The sequence below is a fragment of the Bidens hawaiensis genome, unplaced genomic scaffold, assembly GCF_021521415.1.
Source record: "Bidens hawaiensis isolate Kalapana, Puna unplaced genomic scaffold, B.hawaiensis_p1.1 tig00043335_1, whole genome shotgun sequence".
NCBI classification, from domain to species: domain Eukaryota; kingdom Viridiplantae; phylum Streptophyta; class Magnoliopsida; order Asterales; family Asteraceae; genus Bidens; species Bidens hawaiensis.
In genome coordinates, this window is record NW_027497677.1 from 118,201 (window position 1) to 137,087 (window position 18,887).

General features: G+C 34.7%; 1 pseudogene; it reads left to right on the forward strand.

Annotated features, from left to right (window-relative positions):
* The first annotated feature begins 14,541 nt into the window (after positions 1 to 14,541).
* On the forward strand, positions 14,542 to 18,644 carry LOC143594212 (potassium channel SKOR-like; annotated as a pseudogene).
* The last annotated feature ends 243 nt before the right edge of the window (positions 18,645 to 18,887 follow it).

Sequence of the window (18,887 nt, forward strand, 5' to 3'; positions counted from 1 at the left end):
TAAAGTTTCCAATTTAAAATGTTTTATAAAGCTTTCCTTTAAATGTGATAAAGAGAGAAAAAAGAATTTAAATCCGTAACTTTATTTAAGCTTTTTCTAAACACCTTACTTTTTTTGCTTTGTGTTTTTTTTATACATTGAAAGTTGATATACCTATCTTTATAATTGTTCTTTTTATCATGTAAACCTGAATATTCCCCTATATAGAGGAACGAACGAAGAATTCTAAGAGAACTTGGTGAAAATTTGAGAGAACTACTTTTACGCATGGTTGTAAAAATTCCGATTAGGTTGTGATTAAGCCCAGTTAACCACGATTAATTCCTAATCCCTACCCCACTGACTGATAAGGGCCTCACAATTACCACAACACTACTTTTAGGCTACGCATTATATATAGGAGCTAGGTGTGAGTTGCGCTATGTGAAAAAGAAAAGGCATTTTAAGACACATAGACGCTTTGTGGCAAAATGGGCTTTCACATTTCACACTCACTAGTGTGTGTTACGACATCTGCAATGAGGCGTTTGTCCACACCTCCAAAGATGGGCGCTGTTGCTCCTAGCGTTATCCAAAGAAAAACACGCCCCACTCTTAAACCCTACTTTTCACTAATCACCAAAACATAAACATATTTTTATTTTTTTATTTAATTTACACAATATATATATGTGTATATATATATATATAGATATATATATAGTGAAGCCATTACGTTTTCTTATAGATATATATAGTAAAACACTGTGGTATAAGATAGACACATCGTGCATGTACTGAACGAGTGCTTGAGTTAGACACGCCTTTGTAAGTTGCAATTCATCAACACTTACAAAAAATCATTTAACTTAAATATAGTAATACTATACTTAAAATAAATCAAGAGAATAAGTGTGATCGATCGAAGGATACAACGTTTTTTTTTAATCGAATATAACATATTATGTATAAGTCATTTGGCATTGTCAACCATAATGTCACTAACTCACTAGTCACTACATCGTCTTCACTATTGATTTGTCTTAATCCATTATAAAGATGTTAATTTCTTACCCTTCTATGAAATTTATTTTTATTTATTTATCTTTATTAAATGGCTGATATTTCTATATTTTTGTTTGATTGGGTATTTGGGTGTCTAATGTCAATACAAGCATTTTAATGAATCTGCTTTATCACTTGTTTTTTATGCTCCAATTAGTTTCTCTTCTTTTGGCATCCATGACTCAGCAAAGGGCCCGCCAATTATCTTGATAGATTCGTAGTGTTGAATAAAAGAGGAAGTGATTCATAGTAATACGTTTAAGTACCATAAAATTTGTGATACTTGTTTAGTAACAGGCAATATGTTATGAATGTGGGGATGATGTGGATGGTGTGTGTGGTGAGCTACAGGAAGACCACGCCGCCACACTCATTACTCACTTTTGCGTGGTGAGAGTGACCATCCTCATAATTCATACCGTTCATCACCCATATAGTTTGGGTGATCACGAGGCATCTTTTGAGTAGTTGAATGGATTTATTATTTACTTATTTATTTATTTGAATTAAAACTAAGAAAAATAATGAAAGATGAATCATGGGTATAACGTATGTTGAGTGATGGATGTGAATGACAACACTTAGGTGGAAGTGAATGGAGAGTGATTGGAGAGTGATAACTGACAAGTGATGAGTGTAACACATAGCCTAACAATCAATAGCTCAACGTGTTGGGACGCATACAACCCAAGTAGGATATATGAAAAAAGTTAAAAGAAGATTAACTAAAAATACTGTCGAATCTATATGAACCGACTGCATATCTAAGACTTTGATAAGATTATACAACTTAACAAAAAGATTCAAATCATTACATCATAAAGGTATGTTTGGTATGAGATAATGATATATGAGTAAAATAGACAAGGAAATGAAATTATGAAGCCAACGGGAGTCTTTACTGATAGACGAATATTGTTAGATTTTGGTTTCAACCAAGTTGTTGCAAAAGATAAAAAGAAGGATATCCAAGCGATCTTCTTAACAACTATTTGATGATCTTGAAATGCTAAGGACGAGGGAATTAACAACAGAGATGATCAAGGAGGAAGCATTGTTAAGGTTAAAGTTAAGATCCAAATTTTCATTTTATAAACTAATTTTAAGGGGGTGGTTGCTTGCTTTTAAGTATATCTATGACCATCTCCATTACCGAACTTTCCTTGGTTTGTAACACTGTTGAAAATTAAAAAAAAGAAAAATCAATCAAAAATAGGCAAACGTCTCGTGGTGGCAAACCATTTTGCAAACAAGTTCATCTGCCATATGTCATTGGTTCTTTTATTTATTTATTTTTCTTTTTTCTTTTAAACTAATTTATTTTAACATCAATATTGTTTTTTCTAATAACTTTTATTAATTAAGTTTTTTAAAATTTCTAAAAACACATTCTTGTTCAGTTTTTTTAACACATCGATATTAATTTTATGAAGTTTGTAAAAGAAATTATTTTTTAATCATTACCGATTTATATTATCCGTCACTTGTCAACTTTATATTGGTTCATAAGATTTTTCGGATAGAACTTATTATCTAGAAAATCTTACCTTATATTATTATATAATTCATCATCCGACACTTGTAAAATTCAAATTAGTTCATAAATTATATTTCTAAATACTTTTAATAAAAAAACACAATAATTATTAATAAAAAACAATTATAAATTGTATTTATTTAATAAAAAATAATGAAGTTTGGTTTGTTAATAAGGATGGAAAGTTTGGTTTGGTTGGATTGGGTTGGTGAAAGAGAGAGAAATTAATTTTATAATGAAGGTTGGTTTGTGAATGAGAATGGTCTAGGGCTTTTCGGTAAAAAAAAAAAGAATGAAAGAAAAAGAAAAACCATACTCCTAGGCTAAATTAGACTTTTTTTTATTATTGCCATATTCATCCATTGGATTTAACCCTCGCCTCATCCAATAATACTAAAGTTTCTACGTATACCATCAAACATGTTATAACTAACAAGACTGTATCACGAGTAGGTTAGTTATATAATATACTAGTATGCATAATAACATTAATATACAATTTCCAAATCATATCTCTCATTATCCGGTGTATTATATCAAAATCTCCTATCAATAAACACTTAAAGAAGATATAGTCAATTAGTCATACAGTTTTGAAACTTGAGGAAGGGGTAGGGAAGTTGAGATCACAAGATGACACTTTCCTTGAAGCTCAGCAGCCTCTTGCCTTGCTTACCAAGCATCAAACTCTCTCACAAACTTTCTTTTTTCTTTTTGAAGAAAAAGGGTCAATTATTGTTAAAAAGGTGATTGGTTTTCAATAAATAAAATGAAGATTTAACCCTCTCCCTTTCTCTATATAAAGTGGTGACAACATTTCCATTTTCCAATCAAGCAAGTCACATATTTTATCTCATTCCACTATTAGTTTAATACCGATTATGAGTACCAATCAATTCAAAACCGAAGGAGTAGAAATCGAGTGTTTAAATATGAAAAACATGCAAAGTTATTCAATTTCTCTTCTTAGTTGTTTCCTAGACGCCATATCAATTCTCTTCTCCCCGCTCAATCATGATGCCGGCGATGATGATCATCTCATCGTGCTAGAAGACATGTCTATTGGTAAAAAGAACGCGTCCTCCTCTAATATCATGGCCCAAAAGCAATTCCGACAGCTTCATCAAATAAAAGGACCATGATCCATGATGTCTGGCACTAAAAGTTTATGAAGTGATATTGTGTTTCTAAGTTGCAAAGTTGAGTCACGTCTATCTATAATCGAATGAAGAAATCGATGACTATAAAGTGTTGGAGCTATGTTATTATCTTATGAGTTGTTAAGTGGATCCTTTGAAGCATCCAGTAGGAGACATATAAAAGTTTTGTATTTTAGGGTTTGTTTTTATTTTAAAGAGATTTTCTTTGAGTCTATGTAGTAATAACATGGGCGCGCAATTTGCCTTTAAAAGTCAAAATTATACACTTGAGTCCCTGTGGTTTCAAAATGGGTAAATCTTAGTCCTTTTAACAAATCAGACATAAGATTATCTGTTAATCATTAAGAGGTGATCATTAAGAAGCTACCAAACAATTTTTAAGGGCACTTGCTCTTCATATGTGATATGACTCATAATTGTAAGAAACTACATATGACAAAACATCATTTACAAACCCATCCATAAAAAAACAAAACAAAAGAAAGCACACAAAGACAAACCAAATGAACCACGACAAAAAAAGAAGGTCCACTGAAACAATACTAAATCCTACTCCCATGAACTAACTTGAGGACCCGTTGCAATATATCATAAATACCGAGAGACCTAACGGACATCCAGAACTCTCACACTCCTGCTTGATCTGTGAGAAGATGTATTTTTTAACTCGACTCTTCAATAGACCGATAACTTAATACCATCCTTTTTATTATTCGTAGCTTTCCATATCCTCAATTTACAAAGAAAAAACCAATCCGTTTTCACAACTAGGGAAAAAAAATAGAACAGACCTTGAATATTTCCACGTGGATCTTTGTAAAGCCTATTAGGTTATGGTTATAAAACTTTATTGTTGCTAATCCTATATAATACAGCCACGGAAAACCAAACTTAGACCATCTCTAACAGTTTTTGGTTCAAACCAGTCACGTCACTGCCACATCAACTTTCTTTAAAACCATATTTTTTACTCCAACAATACAACTACTCAAACCATCTTAACATTTTCACATCATTACTTACCTTTACATTTACTTTAAATGTCACAATATTATAAAATATTTTATTTTTATAGATTTTATTTAAATAAATAGAAATATAAGAAAATTTTAATAAAAAGTAGATTAACTAAAATATAACAAATAGATAAAAAAAAATACATAATTTAAAATGACTTCTTAGTATGTTTTTTCCTAAGACTTCTTGTCATGTTTTTTTATTCGAATTAAGTGTTGTAAAACAGATAATAAAATCGTAAGAAACTATCCGTTAAAAAATTTAACCATTAAACTAGTCGTTACATAAAAATACACAAACAAAAAAATACATCATTTTTTAAATATATATAAAAAATATTTATATATGTATAATAATTTAATATATTTTATAAATAGAAATATGGGTATATATGTATATATGTGTGTGTGTGTGTGTGTTTGTGTGATGTTTGGGGCCCACAATGAGTGGTTTTTGTTGGTTTAAAAAATCAAACCTCAAATATTTGTTTTTGGTTTGACCCACCAATGGTTTAAGTGGTTTTTGGGTTGGTTAGAAACTATTTTAGTCGTGTGGACTTCCACTACCGAAGATTTAGCAGGAGAAACATCAACTTTTACCCGGGTGCTGTTAAATGTACCCCCCCCCCCCATTTTACTTCATTTTTACTAAATATACCTCCCTGAACTTATTACATAAATTACAATTAGCTCTTAACATTATTTATATACATATTAGTCTCTACAACATTACTTTCATTTGATAACCTCCACTACATATATCAAATTAAAAACTATCAAGTATTACTATTAATTTATTTTTTTTTAAATTAATATTTTTAATATTAATATTATAAATATTTATAATATCTTATTTAAATTTTAATAGTATATGTATTTATAATATCTTTATTTTACCACTTTATCTTTTACAAAATAAACCAAAAACCCAAAACCCTAAACCCGAAACCTGAAACCCGAAACCCTAAACCCTAAACCCGAAACCGAACCCTAAACCCGAAACCGAACCCTAAACCCTAAACCCTAAACCCGAAACCGAACCCTAAACCCTAAACCCGAAACCGAACCCAAACCCGAAACCCGAAACCGAACCATAAACCCTAAAACCGAAACCCTAGACCCGAAACCAAACCCTAAACCCTAAAACCAAAACCCTAAACCCGAAACCGAACCCTAAACCCGAACCCTAAAACCGAAACCCAAAACCCTAAACTCGAAATCATAAAAAGAAAACGCAACTTGTAAAAAAAACAATATTAAATTCTTACTTTTGTGCTAATTTGGTAATTATATGATTTCAAGGGTTAATATGAAAGCTGGTTTTTCCAAAGGGGTGTATGACAAGCAATCAGAGAAGGTACATTTAGCCTAACCCCTTTTACCCCCACCTCACCATTTCTCATCCAATTTAAAACCAATGACTACATTTTTATTATGCCCTCATCATTCGATTCAACAAAAAAACAAGTTTGCCTTATTGTATTTCTTTTCCCACTCGATAACAATAAAATTAGAGCACATGTCCTATACTCCTATGAAATATGAATCCGCCTTTTGATCATCTATGTACTCATTGTAGTTGACTTGTCATAAATTAAGTCTTCATAGCATGGTTCTCTTCCTTTACTACTACCCAATCACCCATAACCCACCAACTCTTCATTTTTCAAGATTGTCATCATTCATGTTTAGACGTTTCACAAACAATCAAACATATCGATTTTCCAAAGATCTTTCACTATAAACTTTATAATATTTGAGTTCCATCCATAGAATTCACACACTCAATTCTCAAACCTCATAAGTTGCCTCACCGATAACTACGCTCACCGTATGTGAGATGAATATTTATGTTTAATTTGTTATGTATCAATTATTTGTTATCTTTATAATATTGTTAATTATCTATAGACTAAAACAGAAAGTTGGAGCCGCAGGAGTTAGAGACCGCACTTTTGATACATATTAGTACTTATTTATGGAACGAAAACAAGATTTCAGTTATGGTCGGATGGTCATTCTGGTTATGGTGTTAGATCGTTGTCCGTCGAATGCGCTAGTCATATGTAAATGCACTATTATATAACAAGATTAATGCGCTACTAAAGTTATCACGAATACCATCAAACGTGGTTTTTTAGAACGACGATTTTCTTATATTTAGTCTACCACATTTTCCAAATTTGAAGAGCTCTAATGCATCACTATGACTAGACCATGTTGTCTTAACCAGATCCACTATATAATATAGTAGCATACATAATAACATTAATAGTTTCCAAATCGTATCACACTACTAGGTCAGAGGGTATCACACTACTAGGTCGGAGGCCGATCGACCAAGGCTCCCCGTGGACATATTTGTGAAAAAATAAATAAATATGTAATATGTATAAATTTATTTTAATGCAATAGAAAGAGTGTTGGTTATGTAAACAAAGGTTTTGTTTTCAAATCCTAAAGAGTGATATTTACTTTTTTGAATTTTAGGGTCCGTTTTTTACTTGAATCAGACCTCGAAATTTTTAAGGGTTTCCGTGTACGACGTTAGTGGTCTTATCCATCAATCTCCCAACAACAAAGAGGTTATAGTTTGATTTTTGAAACTTGGGGAAGGGGTAGGGATAGAGGTGGTCAAAAAAACCGGTCCTCGAACCGGTTTGCCGGTTTAAACCGGAAACCGGTTTTTAAGAAAACCGGTTTTTTGTAAACCGGTTTGACCGGTTTACAAACCGGCGGTTTGTATATCGGTTACACAATTTGGAGCCTAAACCGGTTTTATAACCGGTTTTAAAAAAAACCGGTTTTTTTAATAACCGGTTATTAGAAAAACCGGTTAACCGGTTTTTTTATAAACCGGTTTTTGACCGTTATAAAAAAACCGGTTAACCGGTTAAAAACCGGTTTTTTCCCGTTGAGTAACGGCCATATAGCCGTTTTTTCTTATTTTTGACCGTTTTTTTTTTTCCCATTTTACCCCCACAAACATCTATATATAGCTTAGGTTGGGTATTGGTTAGATCACACTCGATTATACAACTCCAAACGCTCTAAACGTTTATTACATACGCGATTATTTTGTTATCTCACGCTCAATTATACCACATTACCACTCCATACGCTCTTATTTCGTAGTCGATTATCATGGCCTCCCAAAGTGCTGCTTCATCCGTCAACATGGGTGCCTCGAACACGGGAGAAACGGTCGTTCGGGTCATCCCCACGAAACGAAACCAAGATGTTTGGCAACATTTCGACCTATGCGAAATGTCTAACGGTACCCAAAAAGCTCGATGCAAACATTGTTTGAAGTTTTATGGCAAAGATGCAAACTCCACTTTAAGAGCGCATGTACAAAGGCCCTTTTGCAAGGCCTTGAAGGACGAATCGGGAAGTAGTTCGCAGCCGGAGATGACGAATCAAGGAACGGTGTTTACGTACGACCTTGAAGCGGTACGTCAACAGTTTTCAAACTTTGTGATTCAAAATACACTTCCTTTCAACCACTTCGACAACCCTCAATTCACGTCGATGATGCAAAAGTTTGTTCAACCACGCTACCAACACGTAAGTCGTTCGACCCTTAGAAGAGATTGTCTTAAAGCTTGGAAAAACGCTAAATCAGAACTAATTTCATACTTTTCAAACTTACAAACTGGTGTAAACTTAACAACGGATGTGTGGTCGGTACCTAATGGTTCGCCCGACTCATACATTTGTGTGACGGCTCATTGGGTTGACCCCGGGTCGTGGCAAATGATGAAACGAACCGTTGCGTTTCAATTGTTTGATTACCCGCACACGGGCAGAAATATTTTTAAACTCTTGGATAAAGTCATTCGACAATACAAGATTGAAGATAAAATCTTTTCAATTTCGTTTGATAACGCGTCCAACAATACGGCCGCGGTTGGCCATTTAAAATTAAAGTATAAACCTATTTGTGATGGAGCGTTTTTTCATAGCCGATGCATTGCACATATTATCAACTTGGCCGTGCAAGATGGGTTAAACGTGATCGAAACGCAAAGAAACAATTTTAAAAGAATGTTACGAGATGTTTTTAGCAACAATAAAACATTTTCAAGATACAAAAAATTTTATGATGAAGCTAATTGTCAATGTTTGGGGCCCAATTGGGATTGTCCAACAAGATGGAACTCGACTTGTGATATGTTTGAGAAAGCCATCCAACAAAAAGAATCACTAGTTGCGTTTCATCAAATAATGTCAAGTAGGGGTAAATGTGCACCGTACGATCCTAGAAACTGGTTATTGATTGAGATCGTTACGGAGGTATTTCAAATTTTTAAATCTTGCACAACAAGTTTATCCGGGGTTTACTATCCAACAAGCCCCATTGCTTTACCAAAAATTGCTGTCATGTGCACAAAGTTGAGTGAACTTCATTGTAGGGGTGCACCTTATTTTGATATGGGTGTAAAAATGAAAGAAAAATTTAGAAAATATTTTCAACAACTACCCGCTGTTTTGACATGTGCTGCTGCGTTAAACCCTTGCATAAATGTTGGTGGTGTTGAAGCTTTAATAGAAAAAATTTGTGATGAGCTAGAGTTAAACGACGATCAAAACCCCTATTATAACCAAACTTTAAAGAATGCTTTCAACACCACCTTGTCTAACATGTATGATGTTTACCTTACAAAATACGGGTCGTCTTCCCAAATTCATGACTCGTTAAGAGCTGTTGCCCAATCCCAATCCCAAACCGACCTTGAAATGGGGATGTACTACATGATTTGGGAAGACGCCGGTAAACGTCAAAAGGTAAACACCCCAAGCAGTGAACTTGGAAGGTATGGTGGTACCAACTTTGTGAAACACATGACTCCAGATGAATTTAGAAGTCTTGATTTGCTGGCTTGGTGGAGAGGTAAGGAGGATGAGTTTCCGATCCTCGCCGCCATGGCCAAAGATTTACTAACGGTCCAAGCTTCCACGGTAGCTTCGGAGTCTGCTTTTTCTGTTTCTGGCAGGGTTATATCGATTAGGAGGACTCGACTCACTCCACCAGTTGTAGAGATGTCTATTTGCTACAAGGATTACTTGGACGCTTTAGATAGGGCACAACATCAACGCTCACTCGAGGGGGAAATGGACTATGAGGCGGGCTTGTATGAAGACGAGGTCAATCAAGGACACACTCAACCAATGACCGATGAAGAAGCCGCGTACGACGATTACCTAAGGAATAGCTCGGGATCGGTTAGCGATGAAAATAATGAGTAAGAAACAGCAAGTTGTTAATGTAATCGTGTCTAAGCATTCTTTAATGTTTGTATTTTTGAGTTACGAATATGCGATAACGATTTAATGTTTGTATTTTTAATGTAAAAGCTATAAATGAAAGTTATGTATTTTTGAGTTACGAATATGCGATAACGATTTAATGCTTGTAGTTACCGGTTTGCCTTGTAGTTACCGGTTTGTTTATACTGTGAAAAAATAATGGTTATTTAAAAAAAAAAAAAAAAAAAACCGGTTAACCGGTTAGACCGGTTATTAAAAAACCGGTTAATAAAAAAACCGGTTTATTAACCGGTTCTAACCGGTTCCCAAACCGGTCGTAACCGGTTTGACCGGTTATGGTTTTCATGCACAAAAACCGGTTATTAACCGGTCCGGTTATTAACCGAACCGGTTTTTTTCCAGGACGAAAAAAACCGGTCCGGTTAATAACCGAGCCGGTTTTTTTAAAAAAACCGATTTGTGCACCTCTAGGTAGAGAAGTCAAAATGACAATACGACTCTTTCCTTGAAGCTCAGCAACCTAAGACCACCTGTAGTGGGTGAGTTTTGTGTAGCGTTTAGGAGGAAAACGCGGGGGGTACACCGCCCCCCCTGCGTTATATGATTTTTTTTTGCTACGTTGTATACAAAACGCGCAGAATGGCACAAAAATAAAAAATGGACCGTTGCATATTACCGTTGGTGAATAAATAAAAAAAAATTATTTCTTTATATATTAAACCAACTAATTCCCAATCAAAACTTATCAAATTTATAAAAATTCTCTTTCAACTCTACAACTCTATAATTCCTTTACACAAAATTCACTATATATGGATCCTCCATCTATATATAAACAGTTTTTCGGGCCCGACCAAGAAGCCGAGGACGTGGAGGAGGAACAGGCGGTTACGAGTGCGATTATGCTCGCGACATAGTATATGAGTTCCATTACGGGTGCCATTAGCTCTCCACCCCCCGTTTCAAAAAGAGCATATATCGAACGAGATCGTGCCGAAGCCAACAACCGGTTGATGGCGGATTACTTCTGTGACTCGCCGAGATACAAGAACCCGAAGACCTTTAGGCGTCTTTTCGGATGTCTAAAAATTTATTTATACGCATCACCAATGATTTGGAGCGTGAGTTTGATTACTTTAAGCAAAAGCTTGACGCTCGAGGGACGCTAGGATTCACGGCTATTCAGAAGGTTACGTCATCCGTGCGCGTGCTCGCCTACGGAAACACGACCGACATCAACGACGAGTATTTAAAGATGGCCGAAAAAACAACTCGGGACACCTTGGAGTATTTTCGTTACGGTACGTTTTGTTTTTTTTAAATAGTTTATCACTTGTTTACTGTGATCATTTATTTTATAAAAGTTTTGTAAAATATAGGAATATTTAAACTATATGGACCACATTATCTGAGAGAGCCCAACATTAACGATCTACAACGTCTTTACGAGGCACATACAAGGGTGCATGGTTTCCCTGGCATGATAGGGAGTGTAGATTGCATGCATTGGGAATGGGCTAATTGTCCAACTGCATGGCGAGGTCAATTCACACGAGGCGATCAAAAGGGACCAACAGTCAGCCTTCAAGCGATAGCTTCATACGACCTTTGGATTTGGTCGGCATTCTTTGGTGTTCCCGGTTCCAATAATGACATAACCGTCTTAGAGCAGTCTCCTGTGATGGAGAGTTACATTTCTGGGACCGTTCCCATCGCTTCGTTTTGGGCTAACAATAACTTCTACCATCATGGGTACTATCTGGGTGATGGAATATATCCAGAGTTCGCGATAATTGTTAAAACATTCAGGACCCGATGGATGAAAAAAGACAGTATTTTAAGAAAGTGCAAGAGTCTGCGAGAAAGGATATCGAGAGGTGTTTTGGTGTTCTTCAACAACGATGGCATTATGTTAAATATCCTTGTCGTCTGTGGTCTTTAGAAAGAATGAGATGTGCTATGTATGCGTGTATCATAATGCATAACATGATTATCGAGGACGAGGGAAGAGCAATATGTCCAACTTTCATACCGGACCCGGATCCACCACGGACTCCGGCAAGTATGGAGCAACGACTCGAAACTCGGATTCCGTGCGGTCAAGAGAGATACATAACGCACTGAAGGAGGATTTGGTCCAACATCTTTGGATGTATCGACCTCTGCCTGTTGAAAACGATGATCAAAACGAGGGCAACAATGAAGACGATGATGAAGACAACGACGACGATGGCGAAGACGATGAAAACGACGATGAGGACGACGAGGACGACGGCGAAGAGGGCGAAGACGACGACGACAACAACGACGATTATTTTTTTTTTATTTTCTTGTAATATTTATTTAATAAAATATTATTGTTATTTGATTATTCTTATTAAAAATTAAAAAAAAAAAAAAAAAAAGTGTAAAAGTGACTGGGCGCATAATGCCTGGATGTGGAGAGTTATGACTACAGCCTGTTTTTGTACAAAACCATAACTCTAACTGGGCGCCACGTAACACATAACCCCTGATAGTAGAGCTTTATGACTACACATGGTCTAATAATTCAACTTGCCTTGTTTACGAAGCATCAATAATTCTCTCACAAACTCTCTTTTTGTTTTTGTTGAAATCGTGTTAATTATTGTTAAAAAGGTGATTGGTTTTCAGTATATAAAATGACGATTTAACCCTCTCCTTTTTTATCTATATAAAGTGACAACTCGATTTCCATTTTCCAATCAAGCAACTAGCAAGCGCCAACATTTATCTCATAATTCCCTTTACTTTGATACCCAATGAGTACTAATCAATTCAAAACCAAAGGAGTAGAAATCAAGTGTTTAAATATGAAGAATACACAAAGTTATTCCATTTCTCTTCTTAGTTGTTTCCTCGATGCCATGTCAGTTCTCTTCTCCTCGCTAAGTCATGATGTCGAGGATGATCATCATCTCATCGTCCTAGAAGACACGCATATTGGTAAAGCGAACACGGTCTCGTCTAATATTATGGCTCAAAAGCAATTCCAACAACTTCATCAAATAAAAGGACCATGAGTCCCATGATCCATGATGTCTTGCGCTAAAAGTTTATGAAGTAATATTGTGTTTCTAAGGGTGCAATGTCGAGTCACGTCTATCTACTATCGAAAGAAGAAATTGGTAATTACTATAAAGTGTTAAGAGCTATAATATTATCTTATGAGTTGTTAAATGGAACTTTTGAAGCATCCAATATCAGAGAGAGATCAAAAGTTTTGTATTTTAGGGTTTATTTTTATTTTATTTACTTTCGAATTAGAAGAATTGAGTTATAAGTCAGAGTATGAGTATTACTTGTAGATTGATGGAGAAGTTTTCAATATAATAGAGTATAAAAATATGAAATCGTACAAGAGTGTCATTCAATTTTGGTGGGTGGTAAGGTGGTTAAGCTATGAAATAGGATGTTCGGAGTTCAAACCAATAGTGTGCAGATATTTAGTTGTTAAAATATCATACAAGAGTACATAGAAGTGCACAAAAAACCTAGACCCGACCCGGTTTTTTACTACACGTGGCAGTAGACCAGTGGATAAAATCATCAGTTTCGAATAATCACAACCGTTGGTAACAACTTAGTTTTTATATAAAATTCATTTTAATTTAAGGAATCTGACAGACAGCTAGCACCACACTTAAAGGTGTGAAAAAACCAGATCAGTTTGAAACCGATCCCAAAGAAACCAGGTATATATGTTTGATGTTTGTAATTATAAGGCCGATTGCTATAGGCGTTAAACCCACCTCTTCGCCGATGTGGCATCACTCTTGCAAGCTAAGAGCATTCATATCTTATCCCTTATTTTTTATGAGTTAAGTTTTTTTATAATATATGGAGTAATTTAAGGTGTTGTAAGTGGAGGGGAGTGAAAATTTTATGATATTTTTGTATATTTAATTAAATAATATTTTTTATATTTTTGTCATTAATTTTTTTTCTCTCCCACTTACAAACACTTTCAAAAAACATTAAAATTAAAAAATAATACGGTATTTCAAAAACATTAAAATTAGAATAATAATACGGTACCGTATTGTTTTTTTAATTTTAATGTTTTTTGAAAGTGTTTGTAAGTGAGAGAGAAAAAATTAATGGTAAAAATATTTAAAAAATTATTTAATTAAAATGAGAAAAAAATATAATGTTTTTAATGTAATTTTACGGAGATTAATGAAGGGATGTGGAGGCTAAGGGGCCTTAAAAACCGTGTCAAAGGGATTAACAAGAACTATGGGGGCGATAAGAGGTTAACGTTGAAAGGAGCGAAGGGGATGGTGGTGTCACCCCCAACGTTAATCCACAATGTTCAACCTACACAATAGATATAGCATGGCTAGATCCAACCCAACCACCACACTTGGTTATTACTTTCATGTTGAGGTGTCGCAAAATAGACATGGTGGAATCGGTTTTGAGTAAAATTTGCTTTATAGAGCTATAAGATTTTTAATATATTATTACATTTAATAATGATGTCATATGTTTTTTAGTCTAGTTTTTAACGGTCTCACTAGTAAACATGTAAACATTTTCGTGATGCGCACAGATGGTACAGGGTATGGGAGAAAGTAATATTTGTATGGGCAGTCTACTCTTCTTTCTTCACACCAATGGAGTTTGCGTTCTTCAGGGGTTTACCAGACCGCCTCTATTTGTTAGACATATTTAGTCAAGTTGCTTTCTTCATTGACGTTGTTGTTCAGTTCTTTGTTGCTTACAAAGACACCCAAACCTACAAAATCATCATTAGCCCCAAACTCATCGCTCTTAGGTCAGTCTTTAATTAATCCCAAAAACATTAGAAAAACCAATATTCAACCTTAATTATTGTTGTTTCAATGTTTCACTTTATTAAGTTTCTTCTTATAGGTATTTGAAATCCTATTTCATTTTTGATTTACTCGCTTGCATGCCTTGGGATATACTTTATACGGTACAACTTTCTAAACTCCATATATGGACAAGGGATATTAAACAATTCGTGTTTGCATGTTCGACCCAATATGAGCCTCAAAATCAATTAAGATTATGAACTAGAACAAGACGTGTTTTATGCTGATTGACCAGAACACGACCCATTTTACTCAAAAACCTTTTGCTTTGTTTTGTTTTTTGTTTTTTTTTGGATTTTCACCTATTACTATAAATTTACCTTTTTACAACAAAAATTTAAATTTCTATAAAACAATTACATTTTAATTAGAAATTTCGAATTTCTTTTTAGTTTTAAAATTAGGTATAAGATACCCAACATATTTAATTTAAATTGCATAAAAGACAAAAAAACCAAAGAATAAAAGGGTTAAACAAGTCAACCCACGAACTTACCGGGTTAACCTGAACACCATTCATTAGCTAAATAGGTTCGACCTGTAACTTACTCGAATCCGTTTATAACAAACCCAAACTGTGGATATCAACATGCATGCATGGCCGAAGCTTATTGAGCCTGTCACCCTCAGTGACTTGGGTCACCTCTATGACTTGTCCAAACTTCGCCACTACATGAATGTTAGGTTCGCGTCGTGTCAGAAATTAACACCCATTTGTTGACATGAACATGACTAGCTCGTTGAACCAATGTTTTTTCTTTTTTTGCATGATAGTATTTTAAAATTACAATTTTACAATCAAAAGTACTAGCATGTTATTTATGGATTTTCTCCTTTTTAATACCTTGGATAAAATACTCAAATCAGATTATTTTTTACATAAAACATAGTTAAAAAACATTAAAAAATTAAATGGTACAATTTAACGTGTCAACACACAAACATGTCAGGTTGACATGAACATCACCGGTTTAACTAAACTTGGTCGCGTTTTGACCCCTGGATCTTGTGTTAGGATTGTGTTATGTTTCGACTTTTCATGTCATGTCAGAAATTCAAACCTTAAAATAGTACTTTCTAATCAATAATGCACGTTTATTATTATATTATTAAGGCGTCTGGTAAGAAAGAAGAAGTAAGATACCTTCTACTAATCAGGCTTGTACGGGCACGCAAGGTTCTAGAAATATTTGCGAAGCTAAAAAAGGACATTCGGGTGAACTATTTATTATCAAGGATCATAAAACTTATTCTTGTCAAGCTCTAATGCACGCATATGGCAGCATGCATACTCTACTATCTAGCAACAACCCTCCCAGCTGTGGATGAAGGATACACGTGGATCGGGAGCTTAAAACTTGGCGACTATAGCTACTCAAATTTCAGAGACATTAACCTTTGGAAACGTTACATAACATCATTGTATTTTGCTTTCGATATTTTGGCAACAGTGAACTTAAGAGAAATGATATTTGTTATGGTTTTTGTCTCAATCGTCATGGTTCTCGAAGTTTATTTGATCGGTAACATGATCGCTTTAATTGTAAAAGGATCAAAAACCAAAAGATATAGGGACCGAATGAAGGATCTTATTAAATTTATGGATAGAAATCAACTGGATCCAGATATACGAAATCAAATTAAAGGTCACTTAAGGCTGCAATACGATAGCAGTAATAATGATCCGGCTGTTATTCAAGATCTTCCTATTTCTATTCGCGCTAAGGTTATGATGTTGGTTTTGAATATTGTTTGATTGTTATTGTTTTTGGTTTTTCATTTCGTTAAAGTGTGTTTTTGTTTGGTGCAGATTTCGAATAATAAGACGCATATTGAAAAGGTGTCGCTTTTTAGAGGGTGTTCTTCGGAGTTTATTAATCAAGTTGTGACTAGAGTGCAAGAAGAGTTTTTTCTTCCTGGTGAAGTAATAGTGGAGCAAGGGATAGTTGTTGATCAGCTTTATTTCATCTGTCATGGTAACCTGGTACGGTTTTATTTAAGGGTGTTAAATGAGTCGTGTTTGTGGGTTGAACCTGACATGAACTTAAAGATTTGTCATGACGCTGAATACTACGTACATGAATTTTCACGGGTTGACATGAACATGCTTGCTTAACCTGATATTTTGTTTTATTTGCGTATTTATACTCCAAAATTTGAGAGAAAAACCTAAATAAATATAAAAAAAATTACTATTAAAGTATAAACTACTCAACTAGTTTAATTTGTCAAATAAAACGCAACTTTTTAGAAAATATGCAAAAACAAATGGATTAAATGGGCCAACCCGTGAACTCATCAGACTAACCTCAAAATAACCCTTTTAGCTAAACTTGCTCATGGGCAGGGATGCCAATCATGTCGGGTTGCGGGTTGAACATGTCAACCCAAAAAGACCCGTTTAGCCTATTTATCTAAACGTGTCAAATTGGTTGGTGGCTGATAATCAGGTTGTAAAAGTGTTAATCGAGTAGGTGGGTTATACCGTTATAGAAAAAAAGGGTTAAATGGGTCATAAACAGGTTTGTGGGTCGACATGTTTAACTAAACAGGTTAACCATGTCAACCCAAACTCGACCCGTTTTTATTTTGAGATAGATATATCAACCCAAAACCTGATTATTTCGTGTTGCATTCCGACAGTTTCGTGTCATGCCGGAAATTACTACCATATTCACGAGTTTGACCGGAAACTGTCCCAAACCTGCTTATACTAAACTCAAACCTCACAAATTCACTGTTAAATTCATGTCGTGTCATAAATTCACACCCCTAATTTGTGTTCCTATTAAATTAACTTCTTGTTTATTAAAGTTTAGAATTTAATGTACATTGTCATCGTCACATCATCAGCATTCTTTTTTGTATGTAATGGGTTTAAATATATTTGGATTTGTAATAGTTTAAACAATTACACTATAAACTTTGAAATAATCAAATGAATGTATAAATTAAATATATTACTTGAAACATATATAAATATCTTTAAAAAACTTTGGGCCCCTTGGAAGGCCGGGCCATGAGCCACAACCCACCCTCCCTTCCCTTTGGGTCGGGTCTGCCACCATAAGATGCATGATTAACCTTTCATCACTTTTAAAGTTATTTTCATATGTTAGTAAAATAATGTCAAAATTAGTGAAATTTCACCCCCCCCCCCCCGGCGAAGGGCCACACATATGTACATTATATGCGCACACCGCAAACAAGGCGTTAAAATTTTATATAATGATTAACTAAATTTGGTACAGGAAGAGGTTGTAATACGTGAAGATGGATCAGAAGAAGTAGTATCAAATCTAACACTTCATGACTCGTTCGGTGATGTTTCGATTCTATGTAACATTCCACAACCATACACGATTCGAGTGTGTGAACTTTGTCGACTATTGCGGCTTGATAAACAAACTTTCACTAATATTCTTGAAATATATTTTCTTGATGGAAGGAAGATCTTAAACAATCTAAGAGAGGTGAATACTTGAAATATTAAACTGATTAATATTCACATTATTTCTTTTTATTCATCTTGAAACATATTTTTGCAGGGTATAATATTGATAAAGTTATTGAAAGTGGCGATCGCATGAAGAATATGGTGACAGATATCACAGCTCATATTGGAATGCAAGAAGCAGAACTTGCATTAAGACTCAATAGTGCAGCTTTTAATGGAGATTTGCCTCAGATAAAGAGCTTAATTCGGTCCGGAGCTGACCCGAACAAGAAAGACTATGATGGAAGGACACCACTCGTATGTTTTTCATGCAGAAATCTTACATAAAAAATTCATTAGTTGCATAGAATCAGGGGTGTTCCTGAGCCTGTTCTGAGCTCAAACCGAACTGAAAACCAAACATTCAGTATTTTTTTGGAAACCATTTGTTGATCAGTTTCTATAATCGATGATATAATGGAAACAAGGAAATATGTAATACCTGATAATCCAGTGATGTTTGAGATTGACATCTTCTTAATCTGATCGAGTTCCCCTTTA